Below are 10,771 nucleotides of genomic sequence, written 5' to 3'. Positions count from 1 at the left end.
CTAAGCACCACGCAGCCGCTCGCTCACTCCCCCCCACACCCCCGGTGGGATGGGGGAGAGAATTGGAAGAGCACAAGTGAGAAAAACTTGTGGGTTGAGATAAAAACAGTTTAATAATTGAAATAAAATGATAATAATAATATGATAATAATAATAATACTACACAAAGCAAGTGATGCACAGTACAATTGCTCACCACCCACCGACCGATGCCCAGCCAGTCCCCGAGCAGCGGCCCCCCCCCGGCCAGCTTTCCCCAGTTTATGTACTGAGCATGACGTCACATGGTATGGAATGTTCCTTTGGCCAGTTTGGCTGTGCCCCCTCCCAGCTTCTTGTGCACCTCCAGCCTTCTCAGTTGGTAGAGCATGGAAAACTAAAAAGTCCTTGACTAGTGTAAGCACTACCTAGCAACAACTAAAACATCGGTGTGTTATCAACTTTGTTCTCATCCTAAATCCAAAACACAGCCCTGTACCAGCTACTAGGAAGGAAATTAGCTCTATCCCTGCCGAAACCAGGACATACAGCAATGGCAAAGCAATGATAAAAGCTTGGGAAAGACAGTGGCCATGTCACCGACACAACAAACTCTTTCAATATAACTCTCACGACTCACAATCAGAGATTTCTTCCAGGCGTTCCAGCAAATTTAAAGCTTAAATCCCTGCCGAAACCAGGACATACAGCAATGGCAAAGCAATGATAAAAGCTTGGGAAAGACAGTGGCCATGTCACCGACACAACAAACTCTTTCAATATAACTCTCACGACTCACAATCAGAGATTTCTTCCAGGCGTTCCAGCAAATTTAAAGCTTAAATTAGGAAACCTACCTGATCAAAACTGGTAGCGAACAGTACCAGCGCTGGTCCTGTGAGCATAGATGCTCAGGCAGCCCAAAGGTAATTATAACCGTCGGCCTTGGAAATGTATCTCCATGCATGTACTGCTGTGGGGCTCTCTGTTCTACAAGATTTTAAAAAACATTTTAAATGGGTTCAAGTTTTACTGCAGCTACAGAACACACTGAATTGTATTCACAAATTTTTACTTATCTCTGGCTATCTAAACTTCTGCTGCTAGAGAAGCACCTTGGGGTCAATGGCGATGTTTCCTAAATCTGTTTAACTGAGATTAAACCACGACACATGCAAACTTTTTTCCCCATTCTTAAAAGGAATGTGGAGGAATTGTCCTCCACCTCCTTCATATTCTTTCCATTCAGCTCTTCAAATAGGTCTTACAATAACATTTCTTCCCTGATTCTGAGTCACAGCTAGATTCCTCACTTTTCTGCTGTTACATGGGGCGTATAGAGAGATAGGATTAGATATAGACAGGTACCTTTAGGCTCCTCTATAGGTGACATTTACCTTTCCTTTTCTTCATAAGATGAATAGAGAAACAGTTCAGAAGGATGTGAACGTCTTAACAGAGCTGTACTTTCTCTGCAGGCAGGATCCATAGTAGCAGTTTTGGTCAACTCTCTTTTGAAACTGTGCCTTTTTTTTTTCTTTTTTTTTTTTTTCTTGGTATGCTTTATTTTGACCACTAGTGTATGGAAGAAAATGCAAAACTGAAAACTCATTGAGCTATGACAGTCATGTAAGTAAAGCAGTACTAAGTCTTTGATAAATGTTTACATTCACCTGTATTTTGTCACAGTATGAAACCATTCAAAAAGGAAAAAAGCCTATAAATAATTTTATATTGAAAAATAGATTTAAATCATAAAATTTAATTAAATCCTAAAATTAGAAATAGATTTAAACCATAACATTTAAATAATTAAAAAAAAAAATTGTGCTAGATCCTCAGGAGCTTTAATCCAGTGTAATTTCAGTACACTTCAAGGGGACTATACTTACATACATAAACAAATTACAGTTCTTTATTTCTTTAGCTAAGCACTTTTCATACTAAAACAGTAATAATTATCCTGGTACATACTTTCTTAAGAGGTGAGTATTTGTAATTAAAACCCTATGTAAGATTAAAAGACCCACTTCTTCTTAAAGTGAGCACAAGTTTTAGATGTCCTTCCTATTTCATGACAATACGAGGATCCAGGTGGCAAGTCATGGAAATATTCTTCCAGCAGCAACACACACCTTCTTGCTAAGGTTATTTAGTCGTACCGAGGACTTACTTTTCCTTGGGTACACATGTTCTTGACTGCTATGGGTTATACAGTTGGAATTTTACTCTGGTGAACATATTTTCTTTAGACATAGCATAACTTTTTTTCCAAACAAATCCTCTACTTTTACCTGACCAAGAATCAATGATGCACACAAAATTTTCTTTTCTTAACTTGGCAATAGTCCAAAGGTGCCTAATCTATGGCCAGAGGGTACAGCTGGCAGCCATACAATTTGGCAAAGAGCAATAATAGCTGTTTAGCTGCCCTTCCTTACAAGACTTCCAAACATGTGCTTTTCTTCAATTTTAGAAAAATTATCATAGAATTATAGGATGGTTTGAGTTGGAAGGGACCTCTAAAGATCATCTAGTCCAACTCCCAATTTACTAGATTTAACTCCGTTAACAAGAATAACATTTTGATTCAATTAGCATATTCAGTAGCGTATACTAAAAACAGAACTGCAATCTTGTCTTTCCACCTGTCGTGGTTTAACCCCAGCCGGCAACTAAGCACCACGCAGCTGCTTGCTCACTCCTCCGTGGTGGGATGCGGGAGAGAATCAGAAGAGTAAAACTGAGAAAACTCGTGTAAAGGCAACTTTTTCTTACACAAAAAAACTGTGTAAGCACTGCTCAGCAATAACGAAAACACCCCTGTGTTATCAACACTGTTTCCAGCACAAATCCAACACATAGCCCCATACCAGCTACTATGAAGAAAACTAAATCTACCCCAGCCAAAACAAGCACACCACCTGAATAAAACGTAGAGACATTCCTTTAGTACATCTCTAGATTAATATATTTCAGTACAACATATAAGAAATCCAAACAAGAAAGGTGTTCAGGATTATGTTTTCTTTTTGAAGTTCAGGTAATTCTCCTTGACAGAGATAAACATTCTGTGTGTATCCTTATGGGACAACACTTACTGTTTGCAACATAGCCAACTACGAAATAGAGATGTTTTCTATTTCTCAAAACTTTTAGGTTTTTATTCATATAGGAGATGATGAGGAATTATTTGTAAAATAAAAAATATGCATAAAAAATAAGGGAAGATAATTTTATGCCCTCAGATTATCTACTGGATTAAGAGCGAGAGAGAGAAATAACCACAGCAGATAACAAAAGGCATTGGGGAATGAACAAAAGAGAGAAAAGATGAAAGAGGTGAGAACAGAGACTGAGAAGTGAACAAATTAAGCAGTTAGTGTAACCAGAAAGGAAAACCCTAGCTGACTGAAAGCCAGAAGTGATACACAAAACAGAAAAGAAACACTTTTAAATATACCTGCTTAGATATCTCAACAGACAAAAGAGTAGGATTATTAAAATGCTATGATGTCCCAAGCAGATGTCTTCCAAGATACAGCTCATTCTCTCTCTCTTTTCTCCATCTTATCTATCCACAAACTTATCTATCTATTCATCCCTATACAGCATTTTTCAAATTACTATGGGAAGATTGTTTGTTTGTTTGTCTGTTCAAACTAGAGTAAAGTAATTAAGTAATAGAGACAACAGCTTTAGGTCTCCTTTGCATTCAGGGCAGAATTTGGTGTTATTTCTGAGAAGGTAAAACAAGAGGGAGGAGACTGTGTCATCGTTAGGAAACTGGGTGAGGTTATTCTAAAGCATAGAATAGTTACAGATCTACATGGGGAAAAAAAAGAAGACGACTTTGGCAGAAAGTGAGACTACTAACATCTACTTGCCAGTGTAGCCATAGTCTACTTGTGCCTCTTTAATTATTTAATTCTAAGCCTTCTAGTCAAAATAAAAAATAACTGTTTCAGCTTTTATTTAGGCCATATTTCTTGCTAAATCCTATGTTATTATACCTAATTAGTGCTAGAATTAGAATTTCTGAGGACTATTCTGTGGATGCTAGGCAGAACAGAATTATCACACCTGTATATTAAAAGAACTGAAAATTCTGCAACCTTTATCTTGCAACCAGATAAAACCTATTTTACCATAGTATGCTTAATGACATATGCTGTAGCCCAGTATTTGGTATGATATGTACTATTTTTCTTTGCAGAGGTAATTATGTCAGATAAACATTATCAGAGGGAAAGATATGACTTGAGGAGTGAATCAGAGATGGACGCCATCATAGGCCTGACAGAGAAGACATAACAGAAAATCTACAACTAGATACTTTTCCTAGTTCTTTGGTCTTGTTTTCTCACTAGAAGTCCTGACAAATTTCTTTGCAACATTCATTGCTCTCAGGGGATTAAGAACTTTACAAAAATGCAAACTCTGCCTCACTTCATTGCATGCTGCTGCTAGGACTCCATAATGACATGAAATCATTAACTATTGCTGTACACACATTTTGTACGTTTTGCTTCAGAACACCTATTGCAGGCTACGGTACTGTACAGAAATTAGACATTTAGAAACACAATAAAAGACAATAACAATCAAAAAAGCCTTTCCACATATAACTATCAGAGTGATGCATGTTCTTTCCAACAGTAGATAATACAGTAACACATAATTGCTATACCCTCTTCAGACAACTCCCTCTCAAGAAACCCAAGGAATGAGCTTTGAAATACTAATAAGCTTTGTGAGGTTAAGAAATCTAGTAAAAGACAGACCATAAGGGATCACATCACAGTGAAGACCCCTCCTGAGAGGGGTCTGTTAGCATTCATTTTTCATTTAAGAAGACAAAGTAAATGGCTTAAAGTCACTCCATGAAATTTAGAAAAATCTAGTTTTGTTTTTTCATACTTATTTTAAATAACAACAAACAAACAAAAAAAAAAACCCACCTATTTTGAATTCTCTAATATGGAACAAAAAAAAAAGATCATCTATGCTTCCAGAATAAATACTCACCACTCATTGTGGAGGGTGGAGGGGGGAACAACAAACAATACACAAAATTCAAACTTTCTGGAACACAGTGTAAAAGCCATTTCTGACTCCCTGTTCTGCCTCTGTTTCAGAGCCTTACCTGTCACAGACCAACAGTCATGGAGCTCCCAAAGATCCTGGTGAAGGCAGGGATCTCAGAGCATCTAGACTCTTTCCTATCCTAGGCTAAGTCATACAACTCACAGGCTGTCAGGGAAGCAAGAATTTTGAAAGCTTGCTAATAGCATTGCTACGTACTGGTGAATCTCACCTAAGATTTGTTGAAAACTCCTTAAAACCTATGAATGTCTACTCGGCATCTTTTTAACAAGCTTGACATGGGAATGAAAACCTGCTTTGCCATTAATTTTCTTGGCTAGTCTAGATGGTAGAGAAGAATGGAGCTTAAAATCATTGTATTTCTAAATCATGCAAGAGAATTCACTGTACAATATGTGATCCCATGGCTGTGAGTAGGTCAGAATGCACTATGCAAAGAAGTAACTTCAGATCTTGAAAATAATATAATTGAATTCATTTGTATAGAATAGGACTTTCTGCATGTCAAAAGCCTATTAAAAACAACATTGAAAACTACACATCACAAAGGATGTTATTGTTACATAGAAGTAGGAGGGAACAGATTTAATCTGATATTTATTAGTTTTAATTTGCACTGATTTTATTTCACCTTTTGTTAAACCATTACAAAGAATTAAGTTAATTAAATTTATTTACTTTGTAATTTAAAATGCTTCTGGTTCATCACTATGTGGTACCAATTTTATAAAATGTGTCATTGCTGACATGCCTGTAAAATTCTGTGGAGGCTGTGACTGACCAATAAACCCCTAAAATGGAAGAAGGCTCAGTAGAGATGGGCAAGGGTGGGTGTCTATGGAGTTCAAAGAATGTAGTTTCTGACTGTTCACAGCTGTTGCCAAGAAAGCTGACTTTATCTCAACACAGAGGGGACAGGAGGCTGGCTTTTGTTTTAGATAAATAGCTATGTCAGTTGAGCGGATTAACTGACTATATCACAATTGAGTGGATCAGCTGTTGGTGTAAATGTTTCTCCCTGAGTTAGACAGACCAGCTTGTGGAGGTGGGAGTGGTGAATACATGGCTCGGCCAAACATAGAGTATGAAAACTAAACAACAAAAGAATTTTGAAGAGAGCAATGGCCTTGGGCTGGCTTCAACCCATGTATTTCTTCCTGGCAATTGGGGATCCCCAGCGTCGTGGCAGTGAGCATGTTAAGAGAGACCTGTAATGGGAATCACATTGGTATTGTGATTGAACCATGTATTGCAATTGCTATATTTCGCTAAGTGTAACTTATATTTGTATTGTATTGTGTTTTCAGTATATTTTGTATCACTCTGCTAGATTAGAAATCCCATGTAACATTATGTATCTTCAAATAAGTAAATGTGATATGAAATATTGCACCCTCCATGGTGCAATATCTAAAAGCCTATAGATATATCCATCTGTCGGCTTCTTTCAGTAGAAAATGCACCTACTGGCTACATCCAACCATTTGAAAACTGTACTATGATATTCCAAGGTATATATGTCATTCCTTGTGTTGCTACATTAACCAGATAGGGGATGCCTACACTTTATCACATTGTACTGTAGTCATGTTATAAAATAACACCACTTGATTTTCTTTCAAGAAAAAGTGGTTATAGTAGCATGTGTGTTTAGTGCCTTTTCATGGCTTGTTCCCATAAAATATTTTTCTTCTAAGAGGATACTAGGGAGGTATATGAAGCTCTCCACATCATCTTATTTTTGTATTTTGAAACTAAGAGAGTAAACTGAGAGCTACATCACAAAGCTACAAATGGAGCTTCAGAATGATAAATCTCTCAAATCAAGAAAGAGTTCCATACTCTTATTTATTGGAAAGGAATATAAAAAGCACCCTAAGTGAAAGGAGGCACTGATATTAAGAAATAGTTACTATTAGGCACACATGCACATACTATCAGAAAAAGATCATCCTGTTAATTCACTTAATGATATAATATTTTATTTTATTATTTTTGCCTCTTTGTACTTTAGTTATAGCAGATCAGCAATGATATAATATTTATGCTTGGAATATTTATGCACAGTAGAGGGTGCCAGACAGTATGCAAAAACACTTCCTATGCTAATAATTTCTGCAACTAATGATTTAAAGTGATGGAGAATGGAGGTTAATGTAAAAATATTTCTTGGTTGCAGCTATGTTTCCTAAGGAAAGCAAACAGAAAATCAAGACCTCTTTTATATGTTTTAAGTTGCTACAGCCAGCAAGTAATAAAACTGACAGATTTTTAGGACATAGATCTGAGACTTTTTTGGTGGCTGCATCAACATCTATTTTTCCAGACATGTTAAAGCATGACTGCTTTCTCCATTCTATCATAACACTAAGTTAGGAGGAACATTTAATAATCTTACAACAGTTTGTTTCTGTGGAGAAAATACTGGATTCAAGGAGATCTGCACTGTAGTCCCAACTGAGTTCCCGATTATTTTGTTATTCTTCCTGGGGATTTTTAACTCACTGTGAGGTCACCGGGCTTTGTCAAGTCATTTTCTTGGGGATAATGATATTGAATGCTTGGAAGTACAGATGAAACCTGCTACGTATAAGTTAAATATTATTACCCTTATATCTTTATTGTTAGTATCTTACCTGCAAACCTACATTATACCTATATGACTGTGGATTTCTCCAGTAAAAGCAAGGCAATGCACTGATAAAAAACAATTTTAATGCAGAGTTCAAATAGCGCATGGTACCACTTTTTCTTCTGGAATTTTTAGTCATGCTGAGATCTCTGGGAACCAAGAAACAGAGACCTCTAGGTATTCTGAACTCAAAGCTTTTCAGATCCAACATTTCGCCCAGCTATCCTAAGGGTAATGACCCAGCCCATTCTAAATATGCATCCATAGCCCATTCTAAATTTTTAAGCAATTCATATTATTCAGGAGAAGGAGTCCAAGTCAATTTGTAAAATTAAGTCCAATGCTTCTCTTTGGCAGAGTAAATTTGGGGTTCGGGTAACCTGTGCTGCACCAAAGATATATTCAGACACTGTCAGTGACACTCTCCTAAAATAATTTCTTATTTGCTAACTTATGCAGTATCTTTCCCTTTCCTACAATCACTCCTATGCAGTTAGTAAATTTATTTTTACCAGACCTACAGACAACTGCTGTATCTCAGCTCTCTACTTAAAATTTTAACATGAGAGGAAGTTTATTTCTGATTACATATAAACCTCACTTTTGAAATGAGACATAATGGATCCCTCTGTATTGCTGTATCACACACGGAATGGAAAAACAACCTCCAAATCTGCTTATTTTACAACTGCAGCTCTGTCAAGCTTCCCTAACAATCTTCCACCTTTCAATATATTTACAGTTTACATGGAAGGTATAGGTGTGGAGGGTGCAGAAAACTGCTGGTGACTATTCCCAGCTTGAGTGGGTGAAAGAAGAAAGCAGGATTAATTCTGTATTGCCATATATCTTAGCTTTGAATAATAGCAATTATTTTCCAAAATGTGTGGTGAATGTGGGAAATCTAAAGGTCTGGAGGAGGACATAAAGAAAACTTTGACTTGCAGAAAATGATCAGACTAGCTTAATGCACACAAACATACTGTAGCAAATTTCTAAACAATCTGTAAGCATCTAGGAGACAATGAGATGATAAGAATCAGTCAACATGAACTTTAAAATTGTGTTTACCTAATTTCCTTTTTTATGAGGTTATTGGCTTATGGGAGCAGAGGAATAACGGATCTGATTAACAGCTTTGTTAACATCACAGTGTAATACAATCGGACACAGAATTGCTGTAGGAAAGAATAAAAATATGATCTAGCTCAAATGACTTTTAAAAGGTTGCATGACTACACAAGAGCTGAAAAAACATTATTAGTAAATGTGTCTCAAACTGGATTAATAAATCAGTGGGACTATCACAAACTTTAGCCTTGGTTTTGTAGTAGTCAACATGGTTTTAATACATTGGATAACAGCAAAGTTAAAGCCTGCACTTAAAACATCCACAAAGGATGCTAAGCAGTTTGGAGAGCAGTGTTCAATTCAAATATTTCTTAATAAGTTTGTGAAATGGCCAGAAAGAAGAAAATTGTATTCAATAAAAAGTGCATCCTAAACGCATTCTTTCAGAAAGAAACAATAATTTTTTGGAGTCCAAATGGGAAGTAACAGTTCAGTAGGAAAGTATCTAAAGGCACAGTTATAGTGGATAACAAATCCAGTAAGAGTTGTATTATGCTAATAAAGAAAAACAAAAGGTCATGGATTCTGCATCTTTATATACAAGAAGATTAGTATCTGAGTTTACTTTGTACATGAGGCTTTGGCAAAAGTATGTTGTAAATCTTCAGCCATAATTTAGAAATATACAGGCAATGTAAGGAAAATCCAGAGGAGAAAAAAAAAAAAAGCCAGTAGATCAGATCAGAGTGATGCATCACAAAATACACTTTTCAAAAGCAATTAACTTCTTTGAAGCACTGTAAACAATTATTGATCTATGAAACTGTCTACGTAATATAACTTCATTCAGAATTACTCAGAATAAAACTTTTAGATTTTACTTTAATGAATTGGTTTCTAAACCAAAAGGAATTTTCATAAATGGGTAAAAGAAATGCTCTCCCTGTTCCAATATCCATTCCTTGTCAATCATACAGCTGATGGAACACTTGCAATGCAAATTCAGCTTTTTGTTCCCAGACATTGTCCAAAAATGAATAAAGTGTTGGACTTTTTTTTTTTTAAGTTTGTTCAATATTTACCATTATTGACTAATATTTTATTGAGACAAATGTCAGTCTAAAACTGACAGAGCTCCTGACTGATCTCAGGGACTATTCACTGTAAAGAATAATTGAGTATTTATTATGCATTATTTCACCTAACTGACTGTTACCCAGGTTCAAAAGGTTTAGTCTTCTGACTGGTTAATTTTAATTTTAGCCCCAAGAACACTTTTTTCTTTGCATATTGATTCATGGAGTATACTCACACACAAATAAGTATGTTCTTTCATATGTGAGTGACCTCCAAATATTTATGTAAATTAAGCCAAATCTAATCCAAATATTTGGAACTTGAATTTATTTTGAACTGGTCATTGTTTTTTTTCCTTATTGCCTCAAATGTTTGTAGTTACATATTATTCCTATTGTTAACACAAATTAACGACAACTCCCTGCTATTCAACAAAATGTCAGTTAAGTGTGTATGCACATACATGTACTTAAAATCGTTAAAATAATCATAAACATGATTATTCTGTTATTTATCATATTGGAAATGGTGAGAATTAACATTTTCATCCTTACTGTTTGAATTTACCTGTGCCCACTGTGACGGTAAAATTACACTAAAAACCCTGAGACATACTGAAAGCATGCCTGCAGAATTGGCAGGCACAATATCATGCTACCTAGCACCACATGAATTTTGTACTTGCAAATTAGCTAGATAGTATTTGTCACCGCAGACATAGAACTATGCTACCAGTTACCCAAAGATCAGGGCAAAAGTCAGGGCAAATGTACACTGCTTCCAACATGTTCTTTTGATTGCCATGCAGTCAGTCAGTCATTGCTTGTTTGAAGCCTGTTATCCAAAGTTCATTCACACACACGCAGCCATTCTCCCAAATGTTAGGAAAACGTGCTGTTACAACAA

This window comes from Pygoscelis adeliae, unplaced genomic scaffold, assembly GCF_000699105.1.
Source record: "Pygoscelis adeliae isolate BGI_AS28 unplaced genomic scaffold, ASM69910v1 Scaffold167, whole genome shotgun sequence".
NCBI lineage: Eukaryota > Metazoa > Chordata > Aves > Sphenisciformes > Spheniscidae > Pygoscelis > Pygoscelis adeliae.
Note: the sequence above shows the minus strand (reverse complement) of the source record.